Genomic DNA, 14,514 nt, shown 5'->3' on the forward strand with positions numbered 1-14,514 from the left:
TGTTATCAAGCCTTTTCCGAAACGGAAGTAATTTTTGTACATTCTTGCATAAGGATTAACATTTTTATGAAAGGTGAAAATTTGGTTAAGATTACGTCAAATTATTGGACGGTAAAAATGGGAAGGACGAGAATTCAGGAGATTGACGTAATTTAAGTGGAATTTATTAAATAGACAGTGGATTTATTTACAGATACACTTACCCTAGGAATGACTCGGCTGTGAACCATGTAAATAGCCATGTAAAAAATAAATACACAGGTTAAAGTAGTTTTAGGGCACTAGAGAAGTTTCGAAGTTATCAAAAGGATTAGTACTTTAAATGGAAGTGTTTTGTTTCTGCTCAGGAGCACAGTCATTTCAGTCAGTGTCTGAAGAGAGATTTCAAGGAAAAATTCTAGATTTTTTTGGCTTTGTAAATATAAATTGCTATAAAAAAATTAACTCCTTAATTCATAGTTATAGATCATAAATTTACTTTTAGAATTCTCAATGCTACATTGTCTTACAGTGTCTTAATTTTGTACTCTTTTAGGCTAAGTTTCCTATAATTCTTATTATTCTATTTTGAGTGTTATTGTATATAAAACAATTCTCATTGAATTTCAGCAATGGGTGGCATAAAAGTAGGTTTACAGTCATTCAACTGTGCTGTACTGTGTCATCATGTTCTGAAGAGCTTTGAAGTATGTTGCCATGTCGAAGGAGGACATTTTTGAGCATCTGATAGATTAAACATTAAGATGTGCATAAACAATATGATTGTAAGATAGAAATTTAAATTAATAAACTGTTTTAAAAGAAATTCAAAGGGCCTACGTGATAACTATAAACCTACTTTTGGGCACACTATATAATCAAATATCCATAATCTCTTAAAATTGTAACAACTGAACTTGAAAATTTAGATGTAATGGGAAAATGTTAAAATGCTAGATTGTACATTGATTTTGTACAAGGGTTTCTGTATTTCTACCTTTTGCTCAGTTCTCATCAAGTCTCTCAACCTTTATTTTGCTAGGGAAGGTATTTAGGGCAATTTAGGAATCGATTTTGGAAAAACAAATTAAGCTCAAATAAGAGTAAAATAATTATCTGAAGTAATTCACTATAATCGTTATTTCTATGCAGTATCTCCTAGGGTGCTGCCCAGCATATGTCCCTCACTATCTTGGTTTAGAAATTATTGCAATGTTTAGCAAATTGATATAGGTATAAATTTTGGAGCTATTCATTCTCTCTCTCTCTCTCTCTCTCTCTCTCTCTCTCTCTCTCTCTCTCTCTCTCTCTCTCGTCATATTCACACACTTAAAAGCAGTTTTCTTGCGTTGCTGAAGCACCCCGCACCAATGAAGATTTTACTTACTTCTCTGAAGCCTCATGCCAGGGTCCTTACATTGCTGAAGCTGCCCTATACACTGCGCATGCTTTGAAACGTCATTTTACACTTAGAACGTTTTGTTTAATGAGTGTTGTTCATTTCACATACTTTGCTGAAGCCCTACGCACACTTGACAGCTTTTTGGTTTTGCTGATTCATATCCACACAAAGATTCTAGACATCACTCAGTATTTTCATTCTTGACATTCAAACGCTCAACTCATCGCTCTTGACTTTCTTACTTACCAATTCAGTTGTTCTATGATCACAGATGTCTGGGTCTTGGAAGATTGTCAGGTTAAAATCTTGGGTTCATCACCAGATTTTTTGTGAATGCTGATGATTTGTGTCGCAAATTTTAAGCAGTTCAGTGGGCCATCATTGACGTTTTGAATTTCATTCCATCTTAATTTTTGTTAGTTTATGATGGTTTTGTCTTTGGGATGTCTGTTAGCTTTGATTCTTTGCCTTAGTTGATAATGGTTTTGTATTTAGGGTGTTTGCTTGCTCTGTTACTATGCTTTAGTTTGTGGTGGGTATGACTTCAGGATGTCAGTTGTAGCTTTGATTCTTTGCCTTAGCTTGTATTTGGTTTACTTTCAGGTTGTCTGTTAGCTTTGATTCTTTGCCTTTGTGTTGGGTTTACTTTCAGGTTGTCTGTTAGCTCTGATTCTTTGCTTTAGCTCGTGTTAGTTTACTTTCAGGTTGCCTGCTAGCTTTGATACTTGGGAATTCAAGATTAAAGAAACCTATTATTTTGTGAGTTTGTGCCTAAGAAGTTTGATAGCTTGATTTTCTGCTTAAGAAGACTGTTAGCTTGTGATGATGTGCATAAGTAATCTGTTAGTTTGAGCTTTTGACTAAGAAGTCTGTGATGTTTTACCTAAGAATTTTGTTAGTTTGAGTTTGCTTTTGAAGTCTTGTTAGTTTGTGCATTTTTACCTAATAAATATATCACGGTTTTTATTCTTTGACTAAGAAATATGTTATTTTGTGATTCTTTGCTTGATAAATCTGTCAGTTTATTTTGTTCTCAAAGGTATTATTATTGTGATAAGTCTGTCAGTAACATTTTATGAAAGAAAATATTGCGTTTCTTGGAGGAAGTGTTGATAATGGCTTTGCTTTGCGATTTATTTTTCTAGCTAGATAGTCTTTGCGAGTTTCTGCTAGGAAATCCGGCAAAAGGTTTTTTTTTTTTTTTTTTACAGAAAGTCTTTTAGTGCGCTTTTCTCTTTTGTTATGAGGTCTGCTCTTTGGGATTTTTGTTTTGTTTTGTTTGATTTTTTATTGAAAATTTTCTGTAAGTAGTTTTTAGTTTTTCTTGAGGTGCAGTCGTAGAATGTCTTTTACCTCGTAAATTTCATGCTCAGAAAATCTGAGAATTCACGACCCCTTATAGTTTTCTAATTTGTTTTTGGCCTAGAAATTACTTAGTTGTCTGAGAATTTGCTTAGGGAGTGAGTCTGTTCGTTTGCCTTTTCGATAAAAAGTCTCGTAGGTCATGAGTTTTTCGACTGAAGTCTTTGCGTATTAGTTTTTCAATCAAAGGAAATAATTGAAAAGAGAATGATTATTGTCAACATTCTAACCTCAAACACCCGAAAGAATATAACAATCATTTGCTAGATATTACTCCCTAATTACCTGACAATGGGATTAATTTTTGTAAGGCGTCTCTCACACAACCTAAACTTGATTCGGTGGCCCACGTGTACGGTGAAGGTTGACGTTAGTCCGACCTGCTGCCCTGCTGGGGGAGGAAGAAAGGGGCAGGAGGATAGTAGCTTTGCACGTCTCTGACCATTTACCCGACTCAATCATCTCGATAAGACGAGATGGTGTTTTTGGGGGTGGGGGAGGGGGTGCCTGAAGGCGCGCCTGTTCCACCGAAGGCGTTTGGGTCACATGTCTGCTTTTGGGGGGCCTGTATGTGTCTTCCTGTAATTGATTGCTTTTGTTGTAACAAAAGACTGGAGGATGACTTGTAATTTTCGAATAAAATAAAGTTAGCTGGTTTGTTTGTGAATCTCCTATAATGTGGCTGTTCAGAAAGACATCAAAGTGGAATACAGATGAATATAACCAACTAAGAAAGTAAATCCTTTAGACAAAAGCAATGTCATTAAGTTGTTGTTAAAGTTCAATTAAATGTCGGTCAAAATCAGTAGTAATGTAATTATATTTGTCTTAAGTCTATAGTAACGTAATTCTATTAAATATCAATAAGAAAAAATTAAAATTCTAAGTAGATATTTAATAATGCTATTAAAGTAATCAGTTATTCTCAGATAAGGAAAACTCTGCAAAAATGGGAAGTCTGAAAACAAAAATACTTCTCTTAGTGAGACTAAATTTATTTTGAGTTATAATTGAACATTTTAATGAAATCTACACAATTGTCTAAGGCATTTCAGGGTACAAATATAAGATTAAATTAAATTAAATTCTGTTAGGGTGTAACAGTTGACTAAATTAGCATTCTGAAGGAATATCAAGGAATCTGGAGTCACTCGTATAGCATTTTTGTTAACAAAAAGGGGCCAGCGGCTTTACTATATTAAAGCATTTTGCCACCAAATTTGACATTAGGTAACCAGTGGTGATGGCAAAAGTAAAGCACGGCAATTCTCCAATTTTTCCACCAGTAATGACCAGCTTGGTGTCAAATTTGACAGCACGATGTGGAGATACTAACGAACAGGCTGCGTAGTGCCCCTTGAATTAATCTCAAGTTGCTTTAGTCAACTCCGTAATGAAAACGAAATAAGTTTTATAAATGAATACCTCTGTCAGGTACAGAGTCAACATCAAATTGGCTAATACTCTCGAAAATTCGAAAATATAATTATCTTAGTCACTAGTCGGTCATTCTTTTGCCTATTGTTCCTCAATTTTCTATGAGGGTGAATACAAAACTAGTTTTATGTAATAAGTGAGAGAGATTGTGGTTTAAAAATATAGAAAACTGATAGCACGTCGCCGAAACGTACGTTGATACATCGTAGATTTAATTGCACGTTACTTAGAACTGGAGGTTGTATTTTTTGGTGCCATTATGCCTCTGGGAAGAAATGCTAGTGGTAAGGTCTACGGGTTCTTCACGCCTTGTTTCATTGGATACTAGACGTCAATCGCTTATTTCTTTATGTACGAAATCACAGCCATAACTGTGAACTCAACCAAGGGCTTGTCTCAGACAAGTGGTAACCTTGCCAAATTAACCCTTTCCCTCCTTCCCCCAATAGGACTCCTTATGCATAATACAGTTTTCTTTGATATCTAAAAAAAGTCGCCAGCAGTCTTAAACAGTGACAAGAGAAAATGGGAATAAATCTGGAAAAGCAGGCAAGGGAAGTCGAGGCCTTTCCCCATCTCAACTGTTTCCAGTTAGTAAACAACTCTCAAATCGGCTTCGAAGTTGATACCAGACTTGGTTTTTACCTGCTGCTGGGGAAACTCCCTCTCCCCTGGGATACCTGGCTCCATGGTGGGGAAAAAATGTTAATTCTACAGTAACCACCCACAAAATCGAAAATGTATATTTTTGGATTTAAATAAAACAGGGTCCGTTTATTAGTAATTTTTATTTTCTCACCTTTTAAAATAGATTTTCTAAGCCTAATTACGCCATACTTTATGGCGTCACTGATCAACAAAATGTGGGCCAATGCTTATGACGTACTACTGTAAAAACCACACAACTTTTACCATAGGAGCTTATGCTTTATCTGTGTAGTTGAACTTTATATTTCAAGAATGCTTCCGTCATAATTATGGCATTACAAAATCCTATACGAAATATTGTACTGGAAAGCAAGTATGACGTCATCGAATATGAATTCGCTGTACTCCGTATCACGTATCAGAGAGAATGCTGGAACATGGATAACGAAACATATACTCTTAAAAACAGAAAATGGAAATATATTTAAATGCAAAAAAAAAATGGAAATGCAATTAATTCATAAAACCAGCTGTTTTGCATATCCAACTAAACGAAGTAAATTCTTACACTGATTATGAGATATGGGAAAACCCCTTCCGTGGCTTAGAACTATCGATTACTTAGTACTCACATTCATAATCTAAACTAAAAAAATATATCATCTTACAATTGTATTAAGTATTTTGGCCATTTACGCCCTTTACCTTATGCCGGCACATCATCAAATAACTGGATATGTTTCAGCAAAACAAAATAACCCCAGAGAAGTATTAGACTTCTTATTTATGCAAGTCTGTTCCCATATCTCAGAATTATTTGAATATGACCTCAACATTTTGCTTTCTTTGCACTGTAGTATACTGAATTATCTTTCCAGTCATACATTTTCATTTGAGAGAGAGAGAGAGAGAGAGAGAGAGAGAGAGAGAGAGAGAGAGAGAGAGAGAGAGGGGGGGGGGGGGGTAAAGACAGTGGAAAAAAAAGTAATGCCATTAAAGACATTAATGTAAAGAAAATGGGCGTACTGAATCATATATGGATTGCATCAAGAAGAAGAGAGAGAGAGAGAGAGAGAGAGAGAGAGAGAGAGAGAGAGAGAGAGAGAGAGAGAGAGAGGCAATATAAAAAAAGTAATGCCAGTTATTCTAAGTAGCCGAGGAGCCAGTATTAATCAATATTAAATAAAAATGACAAGAAATGCCACCTCAAATAGAATTCTAGTTGATAAGAATGGTAAACTGCAAATAGAAAATAACGAAAAAATTATTAATATTGGAACACTAACACAAAGAAGCCTCGCTTCAATAGGGATTAGAAGACTTAAGTTTTCAAGAAACACACTGCATATAAGAGCGACAGAGGAAATGAAGGTGAAGCCAAATCTTGCAGGTTAAGATTAGCCTCATTGAGTTTATAATGGTTAATGTATTAGATGCTTGGTATACTTTTCTCTATTGGGACCCGTCTTTTGGCTACAGGCTCTTAATGCCAACACAAAACCCGATCTATTTTTTAATATTATAGTTAGAGAAGTGTTTATGTATTATTTTATTAAGTCTGAAATGATAATACTGTACAAGTTCTTTGACAAAAATACAGATGAGGAGACAGCTACTGCAGTCAGCCAGGGGACCCACTAAGCCCCATAAGAGGTACTGGGGTCACATTTTCGGGTGGAGGCTAAGGTACAGAGGGAAACTGAAAAATTAAGACAGCTTTCAACCACTAATGTAAGAAATTAGTAAAATATGAGCCTGGAGAGGAATAAGGAGAGTGGCAGGTGGATGGAGAAAAGGCAGTGAGGCAGAAGAGGAAGGAAATAATTGAACAATTCTGTTAAGGATATATTGTGTTGTAAATTTGGAATTGAGAAAGCAGTAATGAAAAAAAAATAACAATAATTGGGTTAATGTGGAAAGGGAACAATATAATGCTGGTAAAGCAGTGTCTTGCTTGTAAGAATAAGTTTGCAGTACTTCTAGAAGTCTTGTACGTATATTACACTATTACTGTAAAGCCATTAATGTAAAGAAAATGGATGTACTGAATCATGTCTGGATTCCATAAGAAGATTGAAAAGAGAGAGAGAGAGAGAGAGAGAGAGAGAGAGAGAGAGAGAGAGAGAGAGAGAGAGGCAGCATTCAGAGGATAGGAATAGGATTGAGATCTAGAAGATATGGACACGTGACGAGAAGGAAATATTATCACGTGAAGGCCACAAGGTAAAAGGCCAGTGGTGAGACCAAGAGGTTTATCAAGAAACCAAGTTGGATGTGCACAAAGCTGTTACGTACGATGGTACATTGCAGCCTATTAAATAATTGTGGTAAAGTTATCGTGTTACGAAGTAGTAGAGTAACTGATAGAATGCATAAAAGGTGGTGATCTCAGAATAAATCTGGGGTGAATTATATTTGGAAAAGGGGTCATTTGCAACCTGAGTTTACATAAAAAAAGCCTACTATATACTTTTTATCACAAACAATGCCTTTCAAAACAACTTACCATATAGTACTTTATATCACAAACAATGCTTCTCAAGTAATACACTCCATTGGGGTTTCACTAATGCTTGACAAGTCTAAAAACTTTTAGAATCTTGTTTCTTGACAACAATACTTTAAAACAAAATTCTAACATGGCCAAAACACACAATTTCATCTATACAGCTATGCCATATTTGTTAAAACAACTGTACAACAGACAACAGACGGCAATCACATATGGAGAAGCAAATAAGTTAAATAAAATGTCTTCATGTAGACCTGTGCTTTAACTATCTTAACCTTTTGCTTCCTGGAAACAAACCTTTTATTTTCACTTGTGCCTAGATGCTCAGTCAAGAACAGACAAACCAAATTAACTATTTCAACTGCTATAAAGGATGGAGTTACTAATAGCTTGGGCTTCCACCTACTTGGGAGTCTCTATCATCTCGTCTGCCAAGTTTCTCCATCCAAAAATATTCCTGCAGAACAGAGATGTGTAGCAATCGAAGGAAGTGGGAGGAGGGAAGTCACCAGTAGAATTGGAGAGCTTTATATAAAAGAAACTTCAGCCTTTAAAAACTCTGAGTGACTATACAAACTGCAATCCCTTTTTTCACTGTTGCTTCAAAGGTAATTGGTAGGGAGACAACTTATTATATGAATGATCTAACCTCGTGAAGTAAGTTTGAAAGAGCATTGCCTATTGAGGAAGCTTTAATAGCATAAGGGCTCAATTATGAAAAAGACAGACTTTAATATCCAAAAAGAATATCAACCATCAAAGAAATAGGAGCCCCTTAACATCGAAAAATAAGGTAATAAGGTTGCTCCGAAGGGGTATTACAGCCTACTTACGTTGACACAAATTCCCATTCTTTCGTTGCCAAGGGAACCATTAAAACATTTGGGGGGATCACCGAGATTCTTATGATTTCAGTTTAACTCATGTAACTTCAGCTCCTCATACTGAGTTATTTACATGTTTCCATTTGAAATGTACAATACATTAAAAGTATTCACCGTCAAAATGCCACGCTAACTTGTATTGTACTATAAGAACCTGGTAAAGAATTTGCCAAATAGTGATACTTAGTGTTCGTACTTACTCCAAGGATATACTAAAGACCTCGTTGTAAAAAGCGATACATTTTTAATTACACGAAGGAAAACATAAATGCAAAAGAAGAAATATAGCTAAAATATATTATGTCCATTAAGGGAGCTTGCAGCTCTAATTTAGGGTGGGTTGTTATTAGTACGTAGCACCAGCAGCAGAATTCATTCGATGTAAGTGAATCTGAGTAAAATTCTAATATACTGCCCCGTTTTCGTTTCATAAATTTATAGAGATAACAGGTTACACAAAAAGTATCTAATGATGCATAACAAACGACAAATAACAGATTCTCTAGATCAATACCTCTTTACTAAAGAGGCCTAAAAAAATATGCCAAGCACTATTTCCATTACTCATACAGGCTTCATTCTAGTACCATTCGCTGCTCCTCATTCCACTCTCACACATTCATAGATATTAGGTATTTCTTGCCGTCTCCGAAATCAGGTACATTCCACTATTCAGCAAGAAATGATGAAAGGAGTTCTTATAAAAGGTGCTCACTTTATACAAGAAATTATGTACCTAACCTGTTTTCTGCTGACAGGCAGTTATAAAATAGAGCATTACAGAGACCAGAACCTTCGAAGAAAGTAGAGAATATGTAGATAAATGCAAATAAATGTGTCAGAAGTATATAAAAATATATACACGACACTTGAAACAACATTGAGACAAACATGAAGTACAACATAACCACTCATCACTGCACAAGGGATTCTTAACAGAACAAACAAACAAAAAATCACACACACTATATACTAAGGTTTAGCAGCTGCATCAGTAGTTGATGAATCCCCATAACAATAATCAAAATAGCAACATGAAGATTCCTTGAGATTGCCGAGCCAAGTTAGGAGGACAAAAACAGTCAAAACAGCACTCTGGAACATTTGATCAAAGTGCATGAGAAATTACAGGGAAGACAGGGAACCCAACTAATATGAGGAGATCCTACCTACTAATAACCAAAGCGTTTTTGCTAGTTGTGCCACCTGCTCAAGTCTCGGGGAAGAATGGCATAAGTGAAAATGAAAGGGTTTATCACTCATATGATTATATATATTCAAATACATGAACTTGTATGGGGGGGGGGGGGGGGGGGATGAGGTACCTAGAAGACTTCCTAATCCATTAGAAGAGGCAACTTTCAACAAGTAATAAAATTAAAGAAAGTTTCCAAAATGTTCTTCAAATGGCAAGTGGCAGTATGTTATATTTCTCACGTGTTGACAACAGTACCTGGAACAGAGAGCACAGTTTAGTATACATAAATTGTCATCTAAACACTTACAAAAGAATTTTGGCTTCACAAACTTTTCATAATGTTAAATGGCAAATTATTTCCAGGCAATTAAAATATGCTATTTAGCTCAAAAGATGATCACAATAAATAATGTCATACTGAAGTTCATTTAGGCGAGGCAATCAAATTCTTACTAAAATGGCCACTTTATCATAAAACCGACAATTAAAGATCATGAAAATACAACATCCACTTGGGTACAAGTTTTATTTCTATCAAAATGCGCTCCGCAATTCCTCTCCTTTATTCTTAGCTGTTCAGCTCCTTTCCTACATTTCCGTTCTGGTTTTCAGCACTCATTTAACCCTTGGGATCACTTTTGTCTTATTTGGACGTCATTTAAATCGCAACCTCTTGAGTTACGATCTATAACAGGTCATAGAAACTGTCGTTTTTGGCCAATTAATAGACTTTTATGCTATTTTTTCTTTCTCAAACATTATACAGTAAAACTACTATTCAGTTTCAAAATGCTACCAAAATCAGCATCCTCAGTTGAGAAGCAACTACTGATAAGGAAAACTTGAGAAATTTAAAGAATGGTAGAAGAGGGGATTTGAAAATGTCAGGACACACAAGAAAGAATCCTTCGAGTCGTTCATATGAAAACTTACTGGATTTTTTACTCATTGGTCTCATGTTATTTCAAAGAATTGACAAAAGTTTTGAGACACTTTAGATGGTTTTAAAAAGTTTTGTTAAAGCTTCATCTCATACGAGAAAATATAAGTAATTAAACATTGACAATTGGGGATATTAGCCATAATACATGAGAATATTCACGACATAGTTTAGATTGACCAGGAAATCTTATTTAGCAGAAGCAAGGCTTCAAGATTTTGCTTTAAACGCGATGGAAAATTTGTAGTCTAGAATCCTCAGGGGACAAGACATAGCCTAGGTCACCATTCACACTTAACCACTTAAAGATATGAACACCTACTTATAACATAACCTTTCAGCGCTTTTGATTGGGGAATTATTTTCATTCTTAAGTACAATCAAGTCTACCAGATGTTCTGTGTATAACTTGGGAGAGTCCTGTTGCTGCGAGGATTATGGACACGGGGTTCGCTCCCCATGTCAGGTAGATGTGAATGCTTCTCGGTCTCTACCAACCACTGCTGAAATTATATCATTTTCATCAGTCAAATCATTATTTTCACAATCAGGTCTACAACTTGAGTCACTGCCTTGGCTAGTTTCCACAAGTTATAGAAGTTGCTCTGCCTACGTACAGTATAGCTATAAATATTATTAAGCTTTAACGTTAAGTGAAGAAACCATCAGAAAAGTGAAAATCTTAAATAAAACTTACTTTTTGGAGCATCTGTAACCTTGTCGTTCTCCTTGAGCAAACTGATTAGTTTGTTAGAAGTCTACGAATTCTGGCCTTCATCAGATATCTTACTGCAAGAAGAATAATAATTATTTTACCATCATAAACAATAAAATGACTAGAATTTTAAAACAAACTACAGCAATAGCCAATGGGCCATGCACCTATATGGACAATGCTGCCTCTACCTTTTTCATCTTCAAAAAACTTTACATATCAATTATGGTTACTTTTGATTGCCTCAGGGGTCTAGTTAAACATTCTCAGTTTAACGAATGCTTCGGGGGTCTGGCTTTCTGAAAATCGGTCAAATTCGATAAGAAACAAAATCCCTGTTACAGCCTATACTTCAACATTCAAGCTATCCCACGGCTAAGAAGTCTAATAATAATGATAGAGAAATCCAAGGCTAAGATGTCTTAAACATAAATGCTAAACTACTTAATAATACTAATGACTTGTACCTTTGCATTTAAGAGGCTTATCAGCATAATGCAAAACTACTTAAATTGTAGCCTAGCAAATGCCATTTAAATAACGTAGTTAATTGGAACACTATTGAGATCTGATAAAATTAAAATGTATGAAAGAAAATTCTAAATCAACTAAAAAATACCAACGTGTTCAAAATTTCCAGGATCCACATAGTTTTGTATATAATAAAAGGAGGGTAGGTTAGTGTTGACACCTGACATTCAAGTTCTAACTTTTTATATTTGTAATCTTTGAATATTTGACACTAATTAGAACCTATACTTTGTTAAGTGTCTAGCAGTGAAAATGAGCACATAATTAAACGTTCTTTTATTCAGTTCTCACAAATTGCAACATTAATTCGTAATATATCGCAGGAGTGTCTCAATATTCTGGCAAGAACCTACATAATAAAGAACTGTCTGGAATTTCGTTAAAAATGCACCATTGTTCGAAAACCTGAGGAAAAATTAATAGTTAATAACCCTTTCAGTTGTGGAGCATTATAGGCTACCAGAGCAAGTCAGAGAAAATTTGAACTATGGTCGAAATTCTTGTTCATATCATGAGAGACTTCGGATCACGGAGTAAGAGGGGAGCCCATTTGGTCGAAACTCGCAGCAAAAAAGACGTGATTAACGGTGGTATGGTTCGTGAAGCATTTTGTCTGTCTTGTTAAGCTTTTAATATTTTTGGTGTAGTCAACAGTTTTGACCGATCCTTTATAAACTCTTAAAAAATAGATTAACTCAATATAAAAAATCTTTTAATAATGGATTATTCCTATAAAAAATCTGTAAAAAAATGACTAATTCGATATAAAGCTATTAAGAACATTGACTAATTCAATATAAAACTTTTAAAAATTGTCTGAGTCGATATAAAACAATTTTTAAACTTCAATAATTCGATATGATGCAATTTTGAAAACTAATGTATTTGATATTTTAAAAATTAACTAATTCATTATAAAACTATTTTAGACATTAGCTAATTCGATATAAAACTTTTAAAAATTAGCTAATTCGATATAAAAAATTTAAGAAAACGGGATAATTCGATAAACACGTAAAAAAAATGGCTAATTTGGTATAACACTATTTTAGAGACTGACTAATTTGATAAACTATTTTACTAGGGATATAAGAGAACGGTATAAATCTCATTATTTTTTGGTCGAGTTGAAGATGATTTGTATAAAAGAACGTATAATTGTTTTTTTCCGTTGCCTCTTCGATAATTTGGGCAAAATTTATAAAATATGTGCACTGGCCGATTTACTGTGGTTTTCCTCAGCGTCAGCGTGTGTGTGTGTGTGTGTGTGTGTGTGTTTTTGTGCGTGTACGCGCGCTCGCTCGCTCACTTGCTGACTCTCTCCCTTCCCCCTTTCCCGGAATACCACAAAAAAAAAATTGCAATACAATTTTCCAAACCAAAAATGCGTTTCCTTGCATAACAGTCAAACACCAAGATCCCCCCTTTTCACACTTGTTCTCTAACCAAAAGATACCAAGAGATCCGTAAACGCACGGGATCCATAACCCTATCAAGTCCTCTCCTCTTATCTGTTCCATTAGCCAAGAAAGACTATTTTTCTAATTCACAAGTAAAAACACTCGTGGCCTGCTCGTATGGACAAGTGTCCTTGCTGGCAAAGACCACCTTAAAGAAAAAAAAAAAAAACTTCTGCAAAGTAACCTGTACGAGGCAAAAATCCTATGCACAGGTGCCACAACACTGGTTACTGTATACCCATTCTGCTGAACCTACACTGGAAATCTCCCTTATGTTAATGTTAGTCCCAGGATCTTTTCCATTTTCCTCCTGGAAAAAGTAACATTGGTTAATTAATACTATTCTACTGAGCCTACGCAGTTAACTATTCTTACCTTAATGTTAGTTCCAGAATCTCTGCCATCGCCCTCCATGAAAATCCAACATTAACGTATGCCTACTGCACTAGGCCTAGGATGAAAACCTTCCTTGTTCCAGAAAAGCTGGCAATGGCTAATGAACGCCTATTGTACTAGGTTAAGCTGCAAACCTCCTAGTTTATGAATCTCAACAATTTTCCCCTTGGAAAAGCCAGCCAGTTAAATGACAATACGCCAGGAATGCAATTCCTTCATCGGTACGGTATTTATATTTCCTCACACTTGCGGACAGAATTCCTCTTTCAGTTTCCTCCTGGAAAAGTCGGCATTTGAATAACAATACTCCTGGAATGCAATTCCTTCATCGGCACGGTATTTACATTTCCTTACACTTACGGACAGAATTCTCTTCCATTTTCCTCCAGGAAAAGCCAGGCAGTTGAATAATACAAACGGAAAGCATATCCCTTCAGTGGCACTGTATGAGCATTTCTAACACTGACAGAAATGGTCGGCTCAGGGGCCAAGGAAAGCAACAATGGGTCAACAGTCTTAATTTCTCTTATGGCGAACACAACACACCTTTGGATACATTACGAAACATCTTGATGACCGTAAAGCTTTACATTACAACGCCAATAACCTTAATCATTTAGTCACAATATTGTACCATTTGTATGAGCAAATGACTAACACAGTATTGAACACAGCCGATCTCAGTCCGTTGAACAGTGTAACTGAAAATCTTTTCACTAGCTTTCAGCCAATCGCAAGAGGCCAAGCAACTCCCTTTCAACTGAGAAAGAAAAAAACGCCCCATGATTGGCTGAGAGAAGAAAACAAAAAAAATCTCGAGATGCGTCATCATTTTAAAAAGGTATTAAGTTTTTTTAATGGACATACTGATGTAAGTGGCATTTGAAATTATACACATTATCCTGATTGATTTTAATAATTTTCTTAAATGTGTTCGAATGTTCACTTTTATTTTAGTTTCGTTGTGTAAAAGTTCGTGTTCTAAAATTTCCAGCTATCTAGACATTCTCTCTCTCTCTCTCTCTCTCCAGTAGGTCACTGGATGTCTCT

The 14,514-nt window shown here is 35.4% G+C and overlaps 1 long non-coding RNA gene across 1 annotated transcript; it reads right to left on the reverse strand.

Moving 5' to 3' along the window:
* Positions 1 to 5,890: 5,890 nt before the first annotated feature.
* Positions 5,891 to 14,144, reverse strand: LOC135223751 (uncharacterized). The gene is made up of 4 exons (XR_010316578.1): positions 13,444 to 14,144; positions 11,060 to 11,151; positions 10,685 to 10,865; positions 5,891 to 9,677 (listed from the first exon to the last, which is right to left on the reverse strand). It is a non-coding gene; the product is annotated as an uncharacterized LOC135223751 (long non-coding RNA).
* Positions 14,145 to 14,514: the final 370 nt, after the last annotated feature.

Source organism: Macrobrachium nipponense, chromosome 10 (genome assembly GCF_015104395.2).
Source record: "Macrobrachium nipponense isolate FS-2020 chromosome 10, ASM1510439v2, whole genome shotgun sequence".
NCBI lineage: Eukaryota > Metazoa > Arthropoda > Malacostraca > Decapoda > Palaemonidae > Macrobrachium > Macrobrachium nipponense.